A 24,012-nucleotide genomic window follows, 5' to 3' on the forward strand; every position below is an offset into this window, starting at 1 on the left:
GTCTTTTATCCCTCACCCTCCCAACTCTTTCCCCATGAGTCCCTAAAGTCCATTGTGTCATTCTTATGCCTTTGCATCCTCATAGCTCAGCTACCACTTATTAGTGAGAATATATGATATTTGGTTTTCCATTCCTGAGTTACTTCACTTAGAATAACAGTCTCCAGTCTCATCCAGGTTGCTGCAAATGCCATTAACTCCTTCCTTTTTATGGCTGAGTAGTATTCCATTGTGTGTGTGTGTGTGTGTGTGTGTGTGTGTGTGTGTGTGTATGTGTATATAAACATACAACTTTGCAATTGCAAATTGTGCTGCCATAAACATGCATGTGCAAGTATCTTTTTCAAATAATGACTTCTTTCCTCTGGGGAGATACCCAGTAGTGGGATTGCTAGATCAAATGGTAGTTCTACTTTTAGCTCTTTGAGGAATCTCCACACTGTTTACCATAGTGGCTGTACTAGTTTACATTCCCACCAACAGTGGAGGAGTGTTCCCTGTTCACCACATCCATGCCAACATCTACTGTTTTTTTATTTTTTTATTATGGCCACTCTTGCTGGAGTAAGGTGGTATCGCATTGTGGTTTTGATTTGCATTTCCTTGATCATTAGTGATGCCGAGCATTTTTTCATGTATTTGTTGTAAATCTTCTTTTGAGAATTGTCTATTCATGTCCTTAGCCCACTTTTTGATGGGATTGTTTTTTCTTACTGATTTGCTTGAGTTTGTTGTAGATTCTGGATATTAGTCCTTTGTCAGATGTGTAGATTGTGAATATTTTCTCCCACTGTGTGGGTTGTCTGTTTACTCTGCTGACTGTTCCTTTTGCCTTGCAAAAGCTCTTTAGTTTAATTAAGTTCCAACTATTTATCTTTGTTTTTATTGCATTTGCTTTTGGGTTCTTGGTCAGGAAATCCTTGCTTAAGCCAAAGTCTAAAGGCTTTTTCCAATGTTATCTTCTGGAATCTTTATAGTTTCAGGTCTTAGATTTAAGTCCTTAATCCATCTTTAGTTGATTTCTGTGTAAGGTGAGAGATGAGAATCCAGTTGCATTCTCCTACATGTGGTTTGCAAATCATCACAGCACCATGTGTTGAATAGGATGTCCTTTCTCCACTTTATGTTTTTGTTTGCTTTGTTGAAGATCAGTTGGATATAAGTATTTGGGCTTATTTCTGGGTTCTCTATTCTGTTCCATTGGCCTGTGTGCCTATTTTTATACCAGTATCATGCTAAAAACAGACATTTTAATGAGCTAAAGATAAATGCCATAGTTCATTAACTTCAAGACACCCACTTTAACATCTCTGAGACTGAGATTATCTTACAATCAATGGTATCTTAGCATAATGCCATAGTCTTCTTGGCAGTCTTTTTTCTTTCTTAATGGCACATAAAAGAATACTGTATTTCATATTAGACTGTATCCTAGATTTTATGAAATATCATATAACTTGAAGGATCTCATATCTCCTTCTCATACCCCAGTGGATCGTGTGGCATATCCCGTGATGTGAGCAGCCTCCCCATTTAAAGACCAGTGGCAGAGGCCATGGAGTTCCTGGGCCATCAGTCTCAAACAAAAAAAAAGAGAGTGAATCACTCTTTAGATTTTTACAGATTTTTCCAGGGGGGAAAAGTCCCTTTTCTACTCAGTAAAATAACAAGCCTGAGAGCCTTAGTGAATCTGATCATGGCAAGAAAATATTCAAGTGGCTCCGAGATAAGTTTTAGAATCTCACTGTACCTTAGACCAATAGTTAATTTCTCTGGATTTTACCTTCCTTATCAAAAGATGAGTGTAATAAGCCTCACAGGGTTTCATTTCTGTAGATGACTATCAAATGCCAGGCCCCAAGAATGAATATGAGAGAGGGGAGTGAACAAGGATGAGTAAGATATTCACTATCTTCAAATCTCTTACAGTTCAGATGCAAATGTCAGGCAGTTTTTAATGAAGATCTAGTGTAAGCAAATAGCAGGGTAAGTGAAAATGCCTTCTTCTTCCAAAACTACATGCTACATATGCAAGCAATACTTTACAAACTAGGAAGCTTTGTTGTGAATGCAGATCTGAGAAGGCCAGTGCCTCTACTAGAAAGGGGGAGGTAAGTGCTAAGATACTCAGATGAACAAAAAGTCTGTGAGCTCAAAGTGTTGGTGGTTTAGCACATAAGACAGGCTCTAGCCTATATAGCTGACTGTGGAAAAACTATGTTATGGGAGCCATGAGGAAGCAGCTAATTCAGCCTAGGACTTACAGAAAAGTCTTCATAGAAGAGGTCACACTTGAGCTGGATCTTGAAAGATGAGTGAGTGAGTGACAGTTCTAAAGAGGACTGAGAAGAGCAGCAGTGAATTCTTTCTAGGCTTTCTCAGAGGCAAACAAAAGAAAAAAAGGAAGCAATAAAAGAAAAAAACAGGGAGGAAAAAAGGGAGGGAGACAGGAAAGTCACTGTCATTCAATAATTCCTCAGATTCTGAAAAAGGCAACTTTTCTTTCTAGGGAAGAACTTCCAGAAGCTTCTGCTCTGCTTTCCTGAATCCATGGGGAAGTGGCAGGGAGGGGGAAAAAAAGATGCATTTCAGGAGAAATTTTTCCCTTTTCATCCTAATTTCTGATGGTCCTATCTGCCCAGAATTGCACATTTCTAGAAAGGGCTTGAGGTCCACAATGGCCAATCAGACTGTGGTGACTGAGTTCTTCCTCCAAGGCCTGACGGACACCAAAGAGCTTCAGGTGGCCGTTTTTCTGCTCCTGCTGCTTGCCTACCTTGTGACTGTGTCTGGGAACCTGACCATCATCAGCCTGACCTTGCTGGACACGCGCCTGCAGACGCCTATGTACTTATTTCTCCGGAATCTGTCCTGCTTAGAAATTTGGTTCCAGACAGTCATCGTCCCCAAGATGCTGCTCAACATTGCCACGGGGACCAAGACCATTAGCTTTGCTGGGTGCATTACCCAGGACTTTTTCCACATCTTCCTGGGGGCCACAGAGTTCTTCCTCCTCACAGCCATGGCCTATGACCGGTACATTGCCATCTGCAAGCCCCTCCACTACCCTGTGCTCATAAGCAGTAGAGTCTGCACAGAGCTTATCCTCACCTGCTGGCTACTAGGGTTCTCCTTCATCATAGTGCCTGTCATCCTGACCAGTCAGCTTCCATTCTGTGATACCCACATCAACCACTTCTTCTGTGACTACACGTCTCTAATGGAGGTCGTCTGCAGTGGGCCAAAGGTGCTGGAGATGGTGGATTTTACCCTGGCCTTAGTAGCACTGCTCGGCACCTTGGTACTGATCACCCTGTCCTATGTCCAGATCGTCCGGACGATTGCCAGAATCCCCTCTGTCCAGGAGAGGAAGAAGGCTTTCTCTACCTGTTCCTCTCATGTCATTGTGGTTACCATGTGTTATGGCAGCTGCTTCTTTATGTATGTCAAGCCCTCTCCAGGAAAGGGGGTTGATGTCAACAAGGGAGTGTCTCTAATCAATACAATTATTGCCCCCCTGTTAAATCCCTTCATCTATACTCTGAGGAACCAACAAGTCAAGCAGGTAGTGAAAGACCTTGTCTGAAAAATGACTTGGTTCCAAGATAAATAAGGGCCCCAAAAGGCATATTCTGGGGAAAAATGGGTGCCTTCCCCAGAGTAAGTCCAAATGATGTCAGGCCAAGAGGCAGGAGTCAGGGGCTTAGGCCCCCATTGCACCCCCAGTAAGGTGCAGGTTTTCCCACAGGCCATAAGGAAAATGTCCTGTTATCACATGAAGTGTCTTATTACCTAGCCTCGGTCTTAGGTTTGCACCTTCTTTTAGCACTCTGTCAGCCAAAGAAATGAGAAAGGGCTAGCCTATGTCCCCAGGTGCCCTCATCTAGACTCCAGTAACAGCTGACATTCATCAGCATGCCAGTTTCATTTCTAACACCTATAATGTTTGTAGAGCGATTCACAGTTTCAAAAGCATTTTCTCAACACTAACCTCACTTAATCTTCACAATAACCCTATGAAGTAGATGGAAAAATTATTATTCACATTTTACATAAAGATGTTGATATACTCAAACAGTTTAAGTGTATTGCCAAAGATCACACAGGACACCAGGGTTCAAACCCACAACTTCTGGATCTAAATGCAATACCACATTTCCTACAGATGTGAGATATCTGGCTTTAATAGTCATCTTTTGCTGCACTAGGGAAGGATTAACTTCTGAGTTGTTCACTCCAGTTGCTGTTAGCAGGCCCTAATTCCTCAGTGCTTATTGCCAAGTGGGCACTCCATAAGGAAGCTCATAACATGGCAGCTGGCTTTCTTTAGAGCAAACAAATGAAAGAATGGCCAAAAGTATTTTATAACTTAATGTTAGAAGTGACATCACATTACTTTTATCATACGCTATTTGTTAGAAGCAAGACGCCAAGTCCAGCCCATATTAAAGAGGAGGAGAGCACACAAAGACATGAATATCAGGAGGCAGGGATGATTTGGGAAACATTACAGGCAGCCTATTACAGTCCACCCTCTGGCACATGTCCCTCCCATATGCAATATATATTCCACCCTTCTCGAAGTCATCAAAGGTCTCATTTGTTATAGTTTCCAATCAAAATCCACAATCTCATCATCTAAATCAGGTCCAGGTGTAGATGAAGTTCCTTGGGTATAGTTCCTCAGGTACATACAGCCCCCTAACTACTGTTCTCAATCTGTAGACCTGTGAAACTAAAAAAGACAAGTTAACATCCCCACACACACCCAACATACAATGACGGGGTAGGCATAGAATAACCACATAACTATTACCACTCAAAAATAGGAAATGCAAAGGAATTACTGGTCCAGAAAAATTATGAAATCCAGCTGAAAATGATGGAAACTCCTTGATTCATTCAAAACTTGGGAATAATTCATTATTGCTCTTGGGTCCTTGGTCCTGCCCTCTGAGTCATTTTTCCTTTTTCATGAAAAGTAGCACACAATTGTAGCTGAATAGTTTTCTCAGCCTTCTTCCTTGTAATAGAATTACAGTGACCCAAATGCCTTTTTTTTATTTTGTACTGTCTTCTTTTCAATCCAAGACGACAGAGTTTCTGCTGATGCAACTCATTTGGGAATTTTATGGATCTCCAATGTATCTTCTTGATACTTGTTTCATTAGATAAAATCCACAGCTAAGGCCTGAAAGATCTTTAAAGGTTCTAGTATCCCTATTATTTTATTGAAAGGACCTCTGAAACACATTCTTAACTTCTTGAAAAGGTCTTTTGTGCTTGGTACTCACGCACAACCTTGATATTTCTGAGGTCTTAAAGTATTACAGTCACACTCTTGATATCACCTCTGGACTGGTTTTCCTGACAGTGCCCTGATTTGGACCCTTACTTAGAAACCATTTCTTAATTTTAGCATAATTTATCATTAGAAGAGAATTTCAAAAACTATCAAGTCCTGGATATCTCCTGTTTAACAGTATTTACTTCAACCTTCCTCTCTCCTCTTACTATAACCATCAAGAAGAAATCAGATGGCACATTCGACACTTTGCTTAGAAATCTCCTTAGCTAGATTACCCAGTTCACTAGGCACATTTTCCATTGTCCACTTAACTGCAGGAGACAGTGTTGCTAAGCTTTTGTCACTACATAACAAAGGTCCTTCCCCAGTTTCCAGTAAGATTTTCTTCAGTTTCCCGAAAGCCCTCATCCATAGCATCCTTAAGGTCCAAAATTCTACAAAAAGTGTTTTCAAAGTCAAGCTTTCATCAGTAGTCTTCTAAAATCCTTAAAGGTTCTTCAGCTTCTACCCACTACCTAGCCCCAAAGACATTCCTATATTTTAGGTAGTTGTTATGACAGTACCCCACTTCAAAAGGTGTATTTTCTATCTGTTGCTGCTTAACAAATTACTTCCAAAACCTAGTGGCTTAAATAGCAAGCATCTATTATCTCACAGTTTCATTGGTCCAGGAATCTAAGTGTTGATTAGCTGAATGACTCTGGCTCAAGATCTCTCATGAGATTGCAGTTAACCTGTCAACCAGGTCTATGGTCCCATCTGAAGGCATGACTGAGGGAGGATCTCCTTCCAAGCTCACTTCTATGGTTGCTAGCTAAATTTAAATCCTCATTAACTGTTGTACTCCCTCAATTTCTTGCCATGTAGACCTCTCCAAAAGATAGTTTATAACATGGCCACTGGATTCCATCAAGTTAAGTGAGCAAGAAAGTACCCAAGATAAAAGCCAGTCCTTTTGTAACCTAATCTAAGAAACATCATCCTATCATTTTTGCCATATTTTATTTGTTAGAAGTAATTCACTACATCAACCCTATACTCAAAGGGTGGGGATTACACAAGTGAAAAAAACAAGAGGTAAAGACTATTGGGGGCCATCTTAAAGGCTGCCTATCCTGTGGGCTTAGCCTCTTTATTTTACAAATGAGGAAATTGAGGCCAAGAGCTCAAGGCCCTCCACTAGGGAGTTGTTCAATGTAAAGAGTCATTATACCCATTTCAATTAACAGTATAAAAAATTGTGTTCAATTTTTAACAAACAAAAATGAGTGACTCTACATATAATTAATACTCAAAGATGATTTCTTAAGAGAGATTACTTTCAAGGACAACAAGGCATGAAAGTTTACCAAGAGTTTCTTCTCTCTACTGTTGCCAATAAACCAGGAAAAGTCAATGGGTGACAAGAATTCCAAATATGGGACTAATACATTAATAGAGAAATGAATGAGATGTTTGGAAAATGTGTTGCATGTGATGAGAGGTGACCTCTCACTTTCCTGCCTGATGCTAACATCTCCTCTAGCTCCCCCACCAAGTTTATATCTACACCTAGCCCCAGAAGAATGAGCTGCTTCCAGACTCCAACTCAGTAAGAAAAAGTTCCAAGTTTATTCGCCAGCAGGTCAGCAGGACCTCTCTTCCTACTACCTATCCCACAAATAACCAAGTCCTTACCACTCCTCAGCTCCCAGGGCCCTGTGGGTTTTCTGTAGGAAAATAAACCTAAGAGACAGTGTTGTCTTCAAACTTTCTCTTGCCTCTTCCCCACTTTTTCCTCCAAGTCTTGTATCTCATTTCAGTGCTCTACTTCTCTGCAAACCACATCCAATATTCCTTCTATACTTCACCTTTATTTGAAACAGAATCGTCCCTATTAATAGAGGCATGAGGCAGACAAATGCCTAGGTAGATAGGGGCGGGTCCCCAGTGAAACCCCACCTACAAGCCAAAGACAGTTTAAAGCCTGAAAGTCAAGCTACAAGTGAAATCCACAGACCAGATTGAGAACCTGCCTTCCTGCTTGGCGCACTTTCCTCTGATTGATCTCCACCCTTCACCTATTTTACATATGCCTGCCTACCCTTCCCTAATTGCTTTTTATAACACTATCATGCCCACCTTTGAGTGATGCCTTTTTTTTTTTTTTACTTTTTTTCATGCTCACAAACCAATCAGCATGCACTCCCCTATTCTGAGCCCATAAAAGCCCTGTACTTAGGCACATTGGGAGACAACTCAACTTCAGATGAGACAGCATCTTCCCATTGCCTCTCCACAGAGAGCTGTTTTGTTACTCAATAAAATTCTCCGCCCTCATCACCCTTCAATGGTAGGTATATCCTCATTCTTCTTGGGCATGGGATAAGAATTCAGGAACTGCCAAACATGGGTATGAGCTATAACACAGGTGGGCAGGGGCACACCTGGCCCAGCCACAGGCTGAGCCAGTGCTCAAGCCAAGTATGTCCCTGGCAGGCCAAGTGGGCGGGCTCTCTTCTGCAGCAGGTAGTGTGGCTGAGGAAGGCCCGGGCAGGGGTATCGCCAGTTGGAGGGCCCCAGCTTGTTGCAAAGTGACCAAGAAAAATCCTGTGTCACTATTTCCCCTATTACCTTTCATCCCTAGCCCCTCACCATGTTGCCTCTTTTGAGGTAACAGAGATGCAGAGATATCACCTTCTCTGAGAGTGTTTCCGAACACTCCAAATCATCCCCATTTACATCCATGGCACCATTAACCTTTCACTCTTTGAGACTAACCACTTTGAAGTCATCCCTGACTCTTCCCTACTATCTGTCACCCATTCCTGTTGTCTCTTCCTTTAGAATCCCTCTTGGATTCACTCTACTCCTGTATTTCAATAGCCCTCACATAGTCCACATGTCAAATGTGACCAACTGTCAGAGACTGCAAGAAATGGTCACACATTCTTTGCCTCCCTTACAGCCACCCTCTTTAGTAGTGCCCTTCTACACTGACTCTGGAATTGGCCATGTGGCTTGCCTTGGACAATGTCACACTAGCAAACATAATGCAATGTGCATAATGCAATGCACAAAAAGCATATCCTCCGACTACCATGTGAACAAGCCTGGGCTAGTTTACTAGATGATAAAAGACACATAATCCATTTGCCCCCAACATCCCACCTGACAATCATCTCACATACACACACACCCCTTGGCAGAACTGCCCAGCTGGCCACTGAGGAGGCATGGGCGAGCCTATCAAAGACCAACAGAAGAACTACCCAAATAAGCCTACACTAAATTGCCAACCCACAAAATCGTAAACTAAATAAATGATGTTGTATAAGCCATTAAGTATTAGGGTGATTTATGAATCAATGAAAATTAGCCAATACACTAACAAAAAGTAAATATATATGGCAAACACATGGTGACCCTTGATTAAGGAGCTAGGATTAAGAAGTCGAGATAAGAGAGTGTTTTCCCATGTAAGTTGAAGTTGATTTGATAAAATCAGGAAATTTAACTTGGTCTCTTCTCATGTATGGTCATAGGCTATAGGAAGTTATCAAGGAAATAAGCTCTAAACAGAAGGCCAACTGAGGCAGAACTATTTCTTTTTCTTCTGGAGCATTCAATGCTCTCCACACTGGGCAACTGGCCTCTGAGGTGAGACTCAGATGGGGATACTGACCTGGTGGATTTTGAAATTCTAGTCCCAAGGAGCCTGACTTGAATGCATATTCTATGTGAAATAAGATTGTAAAGTCTCCAGAAAAGCTCAAAAGTCATTTGTGGCCTGAAGTCCCACACTCTCGTCAGGAGCGTTTCTGGGCCACCCGTCTCCAAGGACTCTGTCCCCTGAGAATCAAATTCTCAGATGGTCTACAAGAGAGGTGCCCAGAGGTGCCCAGTCTGAGTATGTATTTCTCAAAATGTACAGAAAATGGGCAGGAGAGCTGGGTGCAGTGGTTCGTGTCTGTAGTCCCAGTATTGGGAGGCTGAGGTGGGTGGATTGCTTGAGTGCAGGAGTTTGAGACCAGCTTGGGCAACATGGTGAAACCCCGTCGCTACTAAAAATAAAAAAAAAAAAAAAAGTAGCTGACCGGGCACAGTGGCTCACACCTGTAATCCCAGCACTTTGGGAGGCCGAGGCAGGCAGATCACCTGAAGTCAGGAGTTCAAGACCAGCCTGGCCAACATGGTGAAACCCTGTCTCTACTAAAAGTACAAAAATTAGCCAGGTGTGGCGGCAGGTGTCTGTAATCCCAGCTACTCAGGAGGTTATGGCAGGAGAATCACCTGAAGCCAGGAGGCGGAGGTTGCAGTAAGCCAAGATCTTGCCACTGCACTCCAACCTGGGTGACAAGAGTGAGATTCCGTCTCAAAAAAAAAAAAATTAGCCGGGTGTGTTGGTGCATGCCTGTAATCCCAGGTACTTCAGAGGTTGAGGCAGAAGAATCACTTGAACCTGGGAGGCAGAGGTTGCTGTGAGCCAAGACCATGTCATTGCACTCCAGCCTGAGATACAAGAACGAAACTCCATTTCAAAAAAATAAAATAAAATAAAATTAGCAGGGCATGGTGGCTAAGCTACTGTGGTCCCAGCTACTGAGGAGGTTGAGGTGGGAGGATTGCTTGAGCCCAGAAGGTGGAGGCTGCAGTGAGCCAAGATGGCACCACTGCACTCCAACCTGGGTGACAGAGTGAGACCCTGTCACAAAAAAAAAAGAAGAAGAAGAAGAAGAAGAGGAAAAGAAAATAGGCAGGAGGAGGATGTACCCATCTGCTTACTTCCCAACCTGAGTTAGTCTTAATTGAATGTTTGAGTGTCCAAACCCCATAGACACACAATGTATGAGCCAGGTTAAGGTAAACAAATACTGTATGTGCCAACAATAGGCAGTCTCACATTGAGCACTAGTACACTGCATTAGTAGCTTGCAATTTTATCCCATCTTCCATTTCAAGGTTATTATGATGTGCAAATAATTCCTGTATAAGGCCCCCATGGGAACTATGCAATGGGAGGTGGAGGCTGAGGACCTAGGACATTGCTTTTAGCATGTCTATGTGTAGAAGGGACCAAATTATCAGGTCATGGACGCACTATTCCAGAGATTATCTGGATAAATGGCTCCCTCTAGTGGGACATATTATTTTTACAGCGTCTCACACACACCACGTGTTCAGAAATTCTTGAAAGGACTTAAATTCTCACAGGGTGGAATCACTGTCCAGGAATGAGCTAAGCAAACACTTCCCTCTAGTGGAGATTTTTTCTTTAGAAAATGTCAAACACTGAAGGGGAGTACTCACAGATTAATAAACTAAATACAATTGCCTAAATACAATTGCCAAGTAGGCGACTTAAGGGCACTCAATAAAAATTAAAATATCACCAGGTGTGGTTGGCTCACACCTGTAATCTCAACACTTAAAGAGACAGAGGCGGGCAGCTCACTCGAGGTCAGGAGTTTGAGACCAGCCTGGCCAACATGGTGAAAACTTGTCTTTATTTTTTTTAGTTTTAAGGAAAATTTTAAAAATCAAATATGAAAATAAAATTATCAAAGAAAATCATTAAAATTGACCATACATCTGCTCTTTCCACATCATACCTCAAGTAGGGAAAACAATAACGGAGTTTTCTTTTCCTCTCTTTGTAATAATATGTGCCAAGGTCTTCTATGAGGAGGAGGGGGACAATGGAGCTCAGAACTGCTGTAAGTTTGCAATGCTATTTTAATATGTGTAAAGTAATAAAGTTTTTATCCTCAAAAGGCAACATCTTCTGGGGGGTGGGGATATGGATGAAGGAAGAAGAAAGGGGGGAAATAAAGGCTAAAGAAGAATTGAAGAGGGAAAGAAAGGAAAGCAACAAAAAAAATGGGAAGGCGAGAAGGAAGAAGGTGGGAGGGAGAGGAAATTAGGAGCCCCGTAACCTCGAGGCTGCCATTTACAAATAGATTTTAAGGTGTTTTCTAAGGAAGAGTTCTCACAAATTACTCTGTACTTGGAAATTTCCTTGTAAGTACAAGATTTTTAAATACGTTATTGAAATATGAAACTTGATTTGTGAAGACACAAACCTTTTTTTAACTTCTATTTAAAGGTTGAACATATGGATATGACCTGGCCAGATAGGTTGGATGCCTGGAACAAATCTAATGAGTAAAGATATATTTCTAGATTTCAGTATTTCTCAGACCATCCATGGTTTCTAGATATAAGAATTGAGGCCAGGCGCAGTGGCTCACGCCAGTAATCCCCACACTTTGGGAAGCCAAGGTAATTGGATCACTGGAGGTCAGGAATTCGAGACCAGCCTGGTCAACATGGTGAAACTCCATCTCTACTAAAAATAAAAAATAAAACTTAGCTGGGCGTGGTGGCACATGCCTGTAATCCCACCTGCTCAGGAGGCTGAGGCAGGAGAATCGCTTGAATCTGGGAGGCGGAGGTTGCAGTGAGCTGAGATCGTGCCACTGCACTGTAGGCAACAGAGAAAGACTCCACCTCAAAAAACAAAAAACAGAAGAAGTGTTATCAAAATCCCAAAATAGCAGAACTTGAGTAATTGGCATATGAGGATTCATTATAATCTTCTCTATTTTGCCTGTCTATAAAAAATGTTTAACTTTTTTAATGTGTAAACATAAAATGGGTGGTGCTCAAATCAAATCACTATCTTTTTTGGTCTCAAGTTTGATATACTTTCTAAATAAAAAGAGAAACAGAGACAGACTTCAGCAGCCCTGATAGGGTAAAGCAATCACAGATCAAAGTCGGAAACATTTAAATAGCCACAGGCCAACAATCAGTAGCCATTAGGCTTGGTTTTAGTTCTGTTTTAGAGAAAGGTTTAAAGCCTTAAAGCAAATGTGGCTTGAGTTCTTGGCCATTCTATTCATTATATCTTGAAATCATGGTGGTCTAAGAAACACTAAAATCTACAGATACATTTGCTCATCAGATTTGTCCCAAGCATCCAAACTGTCTGGCCAGATCACATCTATATATATATATTCATCTTTTAAGTAGGCATTTCAAAAGAAAAATTTCGCATCTTTACAAATGAGCTTTTATGTCTCAATAAAATGTTTTAACAATTTATACTCAGAAGGGAATTTCCAAATAGAAAGCAATTTCTGGGAACCAATGCTCTGAACTTTAAATCAATTTGTACACAACAGTTTCAAGATTTGAGTCTCTCTCTCTCTCTACCCCACCCCCTAAAAGAATTTCCAACATCTTTCTAAGCTGAAAAGGGACAAGAAACTCCTTTTTGTTTCTGATAAAAGCAATTTTAAGGTGATTAAAGTAGCATGTTCACAATATTTTTAAATGTGCATCATTCTCGGCTGGTGTTTATGTAAGAAAACTTCATGTTTCATTCCAAAAACTCCAGACATTTCAATAAAAGCATTGTGTAGTCCTGGGTTGCATACTAAATACACAGAGAAATCATTTGAAATCGGCGTCCTGAGAAAGAATGTGCATATTGAATGTTGCTGGCTAGAAGACAGGCTATGTTGTTACATACAACGCAACTGTTTGTTAACAACCATGTTAATTGATGATCAGGTGTGATATTTTAAGCATTTTTCTCTCCAAACATAATAGTCTGTTATTTGTGATAATATGTTACTTTATCATGTTTTAGGCAATTGGCTGAAGGTTTAGGGTAGACACGTATCACATAATATTTTTTCCCACTCAAAATGATGAGAAATAGGTTCCCAGTTAGCATATTTACACAGAACATCTGATTTTCATGAACAGATTATTTTTATTAAACAGGAGATGGCTGTGTAAGGATTCAGATAACTCAACACAGCATTGGAAGCCTGAAGACAACAAAACAATACCTTAGAAATTCTAAAGAAACATTAATTTCATCTAGACTACTATACCCAGCCAACTCTCAATCAAGTACAAAAATAGAATATTTTTTCAGATGTGCAGAGTCTCAAAAATTGTATTCCACTATCCAATAGCACATGGAGCTACTGAAGCTTACAAAAGTAAGCTAAGAAAGAGAAAGACATTGGGTCCAAGAAACAGGAGCTCTGATTAAAAGAGAGATGAAAGGCCGGGCGCGATGATTCGAGCCTGTAATCCCAGCACTTTGGGAGGCCGAGACGGGCGGATCACGAGGTCAGGAGATCGAGACCATCCTGGCTAACACGGTGAAACCCCGTCTCTACTAAAAAATACAAAAAAAACTAGCCGGGCGAGGTGGCGGGCGCCTGTAGTCCCGGTTACTCAGGAGGCTGAGGCAGGAGAACGGCGTAAACCCGGGAGGCCGAGCTTGCAGTGAGCTGAGATCGGGCCACTGCACGGCAGCCTGGGCAACAGAGCGAGACTCCATCTCAAAAAAAAAAAAAAAGAGAGAGAGAGAGAGAGATGAAAGATATCTCCAGACACCCCCAGAGAAAAGCTATGCCAAAGGCTGGCGAAAAATCAGTCCAGAGGGCTACCTGTTGACACCCACCTTCCACATACTACCATCCACCAAATACACCACAAACATCCATAGGCCCATCACACTCAAACTATGCACAATTCACACCTCACTCACGGCATACACACTACACACAGGCTACAGGCTTGGTCCCCAGAGTCTGTGACTAATGGAAATATTGGACATTCTCAGGTCCCAAGGTTAAGAAAATACTGTCTTTCTCCGTTCCAAAATCAAAACAGACTTCTGATGACCTTCCAAGCCAGAGGTCCCCTCCTTCAGTGGGGCAACCCCTCAAGAGCCTCTTTCTACTTCACACACACTCTGAGAGTGTCACCTCCCACTTTCAGGGGTCACCTAGCCCTTCAGTCATTCAGCCAAGCATCCACATCTCCACCTATACATCCTCTGTTCATCTGGCCAATTGCCCATCTACTTATGTGCCTATATGTCCACCAATCAATCAAGTTGACCACCTACCCTGGACTCGTCAGGGTAGTTTTCAGACCCACAAAGAGCCTTAACACAAACTGCTTTCTAGAGAGCTGCTATTCCACCTTCATTTCATATCTCTGTGAATGAAGCAGGAGAGCTACCCCAGGAGCAGGAAGCCTGGCCCACTTTTTCTGTCCTCAGGCCCAGGGGCCTGAATTTTTTCCCAGAATGTTTTCAATCCAAGGTTGGATGAATCCACAGATATGGAATCCATGGATATGGAGGGTTGACTGCATACATATGCACACAGTCATCCCTCGGTATCCATGGGGGAATGGGTCCAGGACTCCCTACAAATACCAAAATCCAAGGATGCCAAGTCCCTTACATAAAATGGTGTAGGATTTCCATATAACCTATGCACATCCCCACATATACTTTAAATCATCTCTAGATTACTTATAATACGTAATACAATGTAAATACTATGTAAACAGTTGTTATGCTCTACCGTTTTTTTCATTTGTATTATTTTTTACTGTTGTCTTGCTATTTTTCTTTTTCTTCCAAATATTTCTAATCTGCTTCTGGTTGAATCTACAGATGCAGAGCCCGTGGATACTGAGGGCTGACGACATCTATATACAGCCATGCACCGCATAAGCACATTTGGCCAATGCTGGTTCATATACAGTGGTGGTCCCATAAGATTGTAATACCACATTTTTACTGTACTTTTTCTCTATATAGATACACAAATACTTACATTGTATTACAATTGTCTACAGTAATCAGTACAGTGACATGCTGTACAGGTTTGTAGCCTGGGAGCAATAGGCTGTACTATATAGCCTAGTTGTGTAGTAGGCTATACCATCTAGGTTTGTGGAATTACACTCTGTGATGTTCACACAATGATGAAACCACCTAATGAGTCATTCTCAGAATGCACTCCATCATTAAGTGATGCGTAATGGTATTATTCATGACAGGATTGTCTTACCTGATGGGGAAAACCAAATTATTCACTCCTAAAGAATATGAGTCTTTGGTGGTCTTACTCTACTGGTTTTCCCATGCAACCAGCACACCAGACAATCCCCTGGGGGTTGGTTTGGCTTGGTTGGTTTGGGGTTTGGTTAGGATCACTATGCTTTCCCTCTTGGGTTTTAAAGTGAGCACCTTCCTGCTCACATTGTGTGACAACCCTATATCAATAAGATAATCACCATCAATCACCCCATCCAACATGAGATTCTTCTCTTTTTTGCTTATGTGCACAGTGTCATGAGAAGCCTTAAATGGACAGAAATAAGTCTGAACTTCTAATTCTATGAAACCATTCTTTTGTCCCTGGTAGTGGCATTCCTGCTATGTTGGTTAAGGTACAGGTTAATTGCTATAACAAAGAAACTCAATAGCACAGTGGATTAAATAAGATTAAAATTTCTTTTTCTGTAATGAAACTGAGATATGCTGTCCGAAGGTGAGAGGTCCAGACCTGCCAGTGTGGATCTGCTATGTGAAGTGATGCCAAGATCCAGCTCCCTCCAATATCCTTGCACCTGCCATCTCCTCAACTCATACACAGGAGTATGAGGGTATGTGTTACCTCCATACCCTCATACTAACCCAAGGGAAGGAACAAAGAAATTCTGTGTAGGCAGCTTGAACACTAAGGAGATCACTGTCTTAGTATATTTTCTGCTGCTGTAAGAGAATATCACCTGGGTAATTTACAAACAATAGGCATTTACTTGGGTCATGGTTCTGGAGGCTGCTGGGAAGTCCAGAGAATGGTGCTGGCGTCTAGTGAGGGCCTCTGTGCTGCAGAAGGTGGCAGCCAGAATAGCAAAAGAGCGTGCATGGGAGACAGAGTCCATATAACAAAGCTGCCCGCACAATAACCCACTCTCGAGAAAACAGCATTCATTAATCCACTCATGAAAGTGGAGCCCCCATGAGCTAATCCCTCCTTTAAAAACCCACCTCCCAACATTGTTGCATTGGGGATTAAGTCTCCGACACATAAATTTTGGAAAATGCATTCAAACCATAACAGTAACCCAGAAGTTTCCCACATGAATTCTACTCACATCATTGACCCAAATCTAGTGATTTGATCACATTTTAAAACAAGAAAGCTTAATAACGGTGGGTTCTTGCTTGACAACCAAGTGCCCAGCTAAAAATAGGGGAGTTTTACTTCCAAAAAGTTAAGAGTAAAATGGATAATGAAAGGCCATTTATACCTCCTTAATGTAATAATATCTCTAAATCAACAAAGCCCAGATTCACAAGGACAGGAAGCAAACATTTTGCAAGTAAGTCGTTAGGTTTAGTGGCAAGCGGTGCCACTCCTACTTCAGCCACTTGGTTACCAATGTATTTTGTATTTGTAATTTGACTATTGTATTTTGGCTATGGGAGAATACCACATATTGGTCTGGAGTTCACAGCCTATGTCTCACCTATAAGAGATCACTCAAACTTTTCAAGGTTTTTTTCTCCCAACTGGTGCTGTATTTGAGTTTTTAGTTGGCCATTCTATAGTTCAAAGAAGGCCAGGTGATTCTGGGGAATGAAATTACATGGGTAACCCCAATGAGTCCTGTGAGCATTAGCACATTGTCTCACTTGTTTCGCTATTTGTTCCTTGGTTAGATGCGATATTATGTGAAATATCATGACAACAAATGCAGCATTCAGTAAGTCCATGGATGGTAAAGCTGGCAGATGCAGGCAGGCAGGCAGGAAAGGTAAATCCATGCCCAGAGTAAGTGATTATCCCAGTGAGTGCAGAGCATTGCCTCCTTCAGGCAAGGGGTACAATGTAATCAAACTATCTCCAGACTATTACCCATTGCTATGTAACGAATTACTACAAAACGTCCCTGCCTAAAATCACAGACAATTATCATCTCACAGTTTGAGTTGACCAAGAATCCAGGAGAGAGCAATGAGCTGGGTGCCTCTCACTCAGGGTCTCTCAGGTGGATGGGGTCAAGCTTTCACTGAGGGTGCAGTCACCTTAAGGGACAACTGAGGTTGGGGAACCCACTTCTAAACTCATTCGTGTGCCTGTTGGCAGGCCTCAGAAAATCTATTTCCAGGCTCATTCACATGGTTGCTGGCAGGCTTTGGCTCTTCAGTGAGTCTCTCCACAGGCTGCCAAGGGTCCTCAATATGGCAACTTGTGAGAAGGGGGAAGAGGAAGACAGACAGAGGCAGAGGAGAACCAGAGAGGACCCAAGATGAAAACCAAATCTTTTTGCAACATAATGTCAGATATCCCATCCCTTTTGCCATGATCCCTTCAATAAAAGCAGGTCACTAGTTCCAACCTACACTAAAAGGGAGAGAATTACACAAATGCACGAATATCAGAAGATGAGGATCATTGAGAACTTTCTGCCTACCACACCAAGCTATTGTTATTGGCAGGTTACACACTCAGCCATGGTGTAGCCAGACCAGTCTTGGTGAGGGGAACCATTGGTGGTAAGCCTGTGCCTAACCTTCATCCCTTCCACCATCGACATTTTGATTGTGATCCCTTGAATAAGCACCGGAGATGCTGGAGAAAGCTGACTGACATCTACCAGCTGGGTCATCTTGATCTCTCAGTATTAACAGTATCTTCTGCAGTGAGAGAACTTTCGTGAGCATTCACATTGTCTCACATATTCACAAATAGTCTCGCAGTCTGGACCCATTTTCAAAAGCTCATTCATAGTATAGTAAGATGGTTGACAGCATGAACTCTGCAGCCAGGTCACCGGATTCAAATGCCAGCTCAGCCTTTTACTAGCTGCATGGTCTTGTCCACGTGCCTAACCACTCTATGCCTCAGATTCCTCTTCAGTAAACCGAGCATAATAGTTGAAACTACCCCACAGTGTTCTGGGAGGATTCAATAAGTTAGTATATAAAAAGTGCTTAGAACAATATCCGACACAGAGTGAGCATTACAGAAGTGTTAGTAGTGATGATGATGATCATCATCATCAGAATGCCTTGTCACTCATTCTCCTGTATTGTTCCTTCTAATTCCTAAACCTCCTACCAAACAAACCATTAGCTGCTGCTCATGGATCAATGTAAATCCATATCTCAGACCATCCTTCTTCCAGGAAAAGCAGACTCTTTAAGTTGTACTATCAAAATTCTGCTCAGCAGGCATTTTTCTTCTCCACTCTTCCTCAGGTCACCCCTTTTTTCCTCAGGGTCAACCCCCATTACTGGGGCTATAATGCCATAGACATCCATATCTAGTTAGTCACAGCAGAGTTGTGCAAAGTTCTCTGTAAGCTAGACCCAAATCTTTTTCCTCCTCCATCAACCAGTCATGAGGAACACTTCATGAGGCCATAGGAAGAAAGGACATTAGTGTGTCAAGAATAGACATGACGGGAGTGTGGACCATGAACTGGTGAAATATCCTTGTGACTTCAGGACTTCTTCAAGTCTGACCTCATGTATGCCTCTTCACTTGAAGACGGGGTGCTTCTGGGCCTGACCATGCAGCTTTATCAATTGGAAAACACCCAGGTCATAAAGGGCAGTTCAGGTTGCAGAGTCACCTGGTATCCCAGGGTCAGGTGTTTATCCTCTGCCAGAGATCAAATAACAAACAATGGCCCAGAGCGGTGGCTCACACTTGTAATCTCAAAACTTTGGGAGGTCAAGGCAGGAGGATCTCCTCTGCCTCAAATTCTCAGGAATTTGAGACCAGCCTGGGGAACATAGTGAGACCTCATCACTACTAAAAATTTTTTAAAAATTAGCCAGGTGTGGTGGCACACACCCTGTAGTCCCAGCTACTCAGGGGGGCAGAGGCAGGAGGATCGCTTGAGTCCAGAAGGTCAAGGCTGCAACGAGTCCTCATTGCATCACTGCACTCCAGCCTGGATGACAGAGTGAGAGCCCATCTCAAAAATACACAAATAAATAACAAACAAGGAGGTATTTCTCAAGAGTATAGTAGTTACTTGGTGAAGAGGGCGTGGACTTTCTCTGAATCCTTGGGGCCTCCACTACAACTCTCCTGTGAGTGGGGCTTTTCACAGGCTCCAAACAGCACCAGTGCAGCCATGGCACTTCTCACACCTTCAGATTCCCTTAGTCATAAAAGCCAGCAGCAGAGATAGCTGTATTGCAGCCTGGACCGGCCAATATCCTTCTCTTACTCTGGGCCCCTAGCAAACCTACAAGTTCTATGTGTTTAGCTGAAAATATAAAAGTCCTAAGCCTGACAGTTTCTTTCTTTAAGCTGCCAGAGCAGTTGTGAACAGCAACCAAACTCACTGTCATTTAACTCCTTGTACTCATACTATGCTAAGGAATCACCATTCAGTGGCACTTCAGATGATGATAGGTAATTATTTATGTAACTGTTTCACATCTGAAGGCTGAAAACGAAAGACTGCCAGTCTTCCATCCTCCGATAGTACTGAATCCTCATTGTCTTTAAACCCAATGAGATCAAATGATCCATCCCAGATTTCCACCCTTGCAACAATTTCTGGTACTAAACTCTGTGTCAGTATATGTCAGAGTTCAACTGCAAATAATGGATACCATCCTAGCTAGTTTAAGCAGAAATATGTTTGATTCAGATAATTGGGTACTTATAACACAAAATCAATGGAAGGACTAGAAGAGCACCTTCTCAACTAAGTTTCTAGAAATAATTTTAGAATAACACTGTGGATCAGACCTGCCATAGAATCTGCTACACTGCCAAGGTCAAGAAAGTGAGGCATTAGGAAGACACTGCCCCAGCTGCTGGCTCCAAAACCACATCACCTCCATCTCCATCCATGCCAGGCAAAATGGATACTCCAGACCTTGCCTTTGGACACCCACAGCACTGAGACCTCTGCTACAACTGCCACAGAAAATCTCAACTAACCTTTTCAGGAGAAACAACAGAAGCAAGAGAAGCACTGCCTCTGCCTCACTCCCTCTGCCTTCCATACCTCACACAGGTGCTACAGCTTGGCAGAAACTAGGTCACGTGTAGAGCCTTGAGCTGTAAGGGGATTTGGGGAATGCAATCTTTAGCTTTCCAGGCTCCAGGGGACAGAAAGGCATGCATAAAAGTTGGAATGGAATTGAATGTGCAACCTACAATATGTGTCAAAACAGCTCTCCTAAGCTATGTACTCACTGTTCTTCCAAGCTCTAAAGCAATAGCTATGAACAAAACAAAGTCCCTGATTTCATGGATCTATCTTCTAGTGGAGGAGAAATACACTAAACACCGAAACAAATAAACAAATGCTGTAATTCTGATTGATATACATGCAATGAAGAATATGAAACAGGGTGATCAGTGTATGGTACTACTTTATCTAGGACAGTTCAAGAAGGTCTTTCTAAAGAGGTGAAATTTGAGCTGAGACTTGAATAATAAGAAGTCACTCGTGGGAAGATCCAGGGCAAGAGCCTCTGGACAGACAGAACAGAAACTGCAAAGTACCTGAAGTGTGTAAGAAAGAGAAAGCAGGCTAGCATGCCTGGAGCATAATGGACAAGGAAGACAAGAGCAAGGGGTTTTTAAACATAGGTTGTATTATTATGATTCAGATATGGTATAAGCAACAGATCAGGAGACAAGCCATTGGGAAGATAGTCTATTACAATTCCTGAGAAGGGGGACCCGCCACACCATACAGGGCCACATGGGAAAGCACCAGGTCAATCAGAAGGCAGAGGGAGCAAGGGGTAAATGTGGGCAGGAGCCTTTCTTGTGGTTTTCATGGAAGAAATGTGCAAGACAGAGGAAGCAGGCTAAACAGGCTCAGAATTGACAGATTTGAGTAATTTCAGGGGGCTCTGGGGTATACGGCTGTCTCTAGGTGTCTACCTGACCCTGGGATGATTAGGACTGGGGAATATCGCCCCAAAGTGTTAGAGCCCAATAAAGGAGGCAGTTGAAGGTATGGACCCTGGATTGGTTAGTTTGCATACAAAAGGCACTGTTGGCGGGATTTTATCTAGGAATTAGCTGACTCTGGTAGGGGCAGTCTCTCCAAGGTCAGTAAGGCCCCAGATGTCAAAACATCAGAAGAAAACAACAGGCCAAAGTGGGGTGTGGTGGTGCATACCTGTAGTCCCAGCTACTTGGAAGGCTGAAGTAGGAGAATTGCTTGAGCCCAAGAGTTGGAGTCCTGCCTGAGCAACACAGCAAGACCCCTTCTCTAAAAACACACACACACACACACACACACACACACACACACGCACACACACAGAAAGAAAGGAAAGGACAGGCTTAAGACAAGACAACAGATCAATTCATTAGGGTCTTATAAATCAGTGAAAGGAGTTTGTATTTTATGCTCCCTATAATGAAAAGCTATGAGCTGTTCAAGGAAGGCAATGACCAGACATGGTGGCTCATGCCTATAATCCCAGCACTTTGCGAGGCCGAGGCAGGAGGATCACTTGAGGTCAGGAGTTCGAGACCAGCCTGGCCAACATGGTGAAACCTCATCACTACTAAAAATACAAAAATTAGCGTGGCGTGGTGGTGCACGCCTGTAATCACAGCTACTGGAGAGGCTGAGGCAGAAGAATTGCTTGAACCCGGGAGGCGGAGGTTGCAGTGAGCCGAGATTGCACCACTGCACTCTAATCTGAGCAACAGAGCGAGACCCTGACTCAAAAATAAAAAATAAAAATAAAAATAAAGGAAAGGAATGATATTGTCTGACTTACACTTGGAGAAAATCTCACCAGCTGAATGAGATGCAGGGGGCAAGAAAGGCTCAGTGAAAAACAATTTGCTGAGCCCAGGTTTTAGCAGCAAACATGGTAAGAGAGGGTTGCTTGGGATTGACTTTTTGAGGTAGAACTGTGACAGGACTTGCTGAGAAAAATTAAGTGTGGGATGTTAAAAAAGAAATATTAACAAAATGGACAGCTGGATTTTTGGCCTGAGCAACTAGGTGGCAACAGGTCCCTTACTGCACTGGGGAAGCTCAGGAGAGGAACAAGAGCTCTAGTTGGGACATGGTAAGTTTGGGGTGACTCTGAAACATCTAAGGGGAAGTACTCAGTTGTGTCGATAAGGAAAGGCCAGGGACAAAGAAATATGTTTGCAAGTCATAGAAGTCAAAGGAAGTGTTTCAGGAAGGGGAGGGAACCAAATGTGTTAAAGACTGCTAAGAGATTAAGATGAGGACTGAAAATTAACCACTGGATTTGGCAACATGGAAGTTGTTGGTTATCTTGATAAGAGAAAATTCTGGAGTGGTAGGGACAATTGGAGAAAATGGGAGATAAAAAGTGGAGACAGCAAGTGTCAACTAGAGGACATCAGGGATTTAGGCAAAGGCCCAGGTTATCTCAGGTAACACCTCTGTTCTACCCCTAATGTCACCGCCCTCCATCATCATTTCTATGCTGAAAATATTCAGAAGGCTGCACTGTCTGTGTAAGTGCCTCACTCAGCACATCTGCAATGACGTGGGAGATCCAGGATTGATGGAAACCCAGCTCTCCCTCCTGTGAGCCCCTGGATAAGCAGACAGGCGGTGTCCTCCCTGGAACACTTTCTAAAAAGCAAACCAAGCATGGAGATCAATGACTTCACTGGCATAGCCTCTAGAATTCTCCAGGAGCATCTACATTTAACAGGAAGCTGAGATTTCACTCACAGCAGTTAGTTCCCAGGATGAGACTCTAGACAGGAGGGACAGAGACCCTCAAACCTCATGTCGTCTGTAACCAAAGAAACCCTTCACGAGTGGGGAGGCGACAGTTATCCCAGAGGAAAAAAAAGGTGTCAGGAGGTTGGCCAGGGGCAATGAGCTTAAGGAGAGGAGAAGAACACAGCAGGCACTGGGGATCCAGACAGAATTATCTGGCCCATGACACTCTCTCAGCTCAGGGTTACCCAGGGAAACCCCAAGAGTCAGGGGTTCCCAAATCTCCAGCAGGGTGGAGGCACAACGCCAGGTGGAGAATGACATGGGCACCACAGAGGCTGAGGCTTCCAGGGAGGAGAGAGGGCAACAGCAGAGACTCGCCGGTGCCCAACAGCCCTCCTCCCTGGCAGGATGATCATTTCACCTCCTCGGGTAAGTGCCCCACACAGTGCCAGGAAGCCTTGGGCCTTTCCCTGATATATCTAGACCCTGCCAAAAACAGGAAGAGAAGAAGAACAGTGAGCAGATCAGGGCCCATTCAGGGCCTTAGGACCTCTTGCTGTGTGTTGGGAGTCAGTATCTGTCCCTGGGCGTGAGAGAAAAAAGTCCAGAGAGGGTTCCCAGATCTCTACTATTGCATTTGCAGAGGTGTGATTCAGGTGTCATTAAGCTGGCTGGACAGGGAGAAGGGCTGGGAAGGAGACAGAGAATGTTGGACAATTTCTGCCAGATAAAATTGTACATAACAGAACAAGGCAAGTGTGTATATACACAGACTGTGCAAGCCTTTGATGTGTGTCATGAGTAGTTATGCTGTGGGGGATGTGTAGCATGTTGTAAGTGTGGTGATCATGTGATAGGCATGTCTGTGGTGTGTCTAATAGGATGGGGTGTGTGGGCTGAAGTGATGGAGTGAGGCAGTGGATAGTGTGCACAGGCTTGTGGGTTTGCGTGCAGTGTGTAAACCAGCCGGGCATCACAGCCTCCACACTGCCTGTGGTCAGCATCTCTCAGGCTCCTGCTAATGGGTCCCATCCCAGAGCCCACAGACAACTCCCTACATCTTTGCTGCCCCACACCCTCCCCAACACACACACACACACACACACACACACACACACACACCATGTGCAGCTCCCATTAATACTTTAGACAAAACAAAAAATCTGAAAGAA

General features: G+C 43.0%; 2 protein-coding genes across 46 annotated transcripts in view; both read left to right on the forward strand.

Annotated features, from left to right (window-relative positions):
* BLOC1S1 (biogenesis of lysosomal organelles complex 1 subunit 1) overlaps positions 1-24,012 on the forward strand; it is a 1,086,347-nt gene that overhangs the window by 972,539 nt on the left and 89,796 nt on the right. For 2 of the 44 annotated variants that reach the window (XM_050748982.1, XM_050749019.1), the window contains exon 1: positions 11,110-11,113. The exons of 41 other annotated variants lie outside the window; for them this stretch is intronic. The gene's annotated coding sequence lies outside the window, so the exon portion shown is untranslated. Of the gene's footprint in view, positions 1-11,109; positions 11,114-14,509; positions 14,514-24,012 lie in introns of those variants that run through there. One more of the 44 variants, XM_050749016.1, reaches the window with a different exon arrangement.
* The window catches only part of TMT1B (thiol methyltransferase 1B), a 686,675-nt gene that overhangs the window by 605,804 nt on the left and 56,859 nt on the right, over positions 1-24,012 (forward strand). The gene's annotated exons all lie outside the window — the stretch shown is intronic.

The sequence above is a fragment of the Macaca thibetana genome, chromosome 11 (assembly GCF_024542745.1).
Source record: "Macaca thibetana thibetana isolate TM-01 chromosome 11, ASM2454274v1, whole genome shotgun sequence".
Classification (NCBI taxonomy): Eukaryota; Metazoa; Chordata; class Mammalia; order Primates; family Cercopithecidae; genus Macaca; species Macaca thibetana.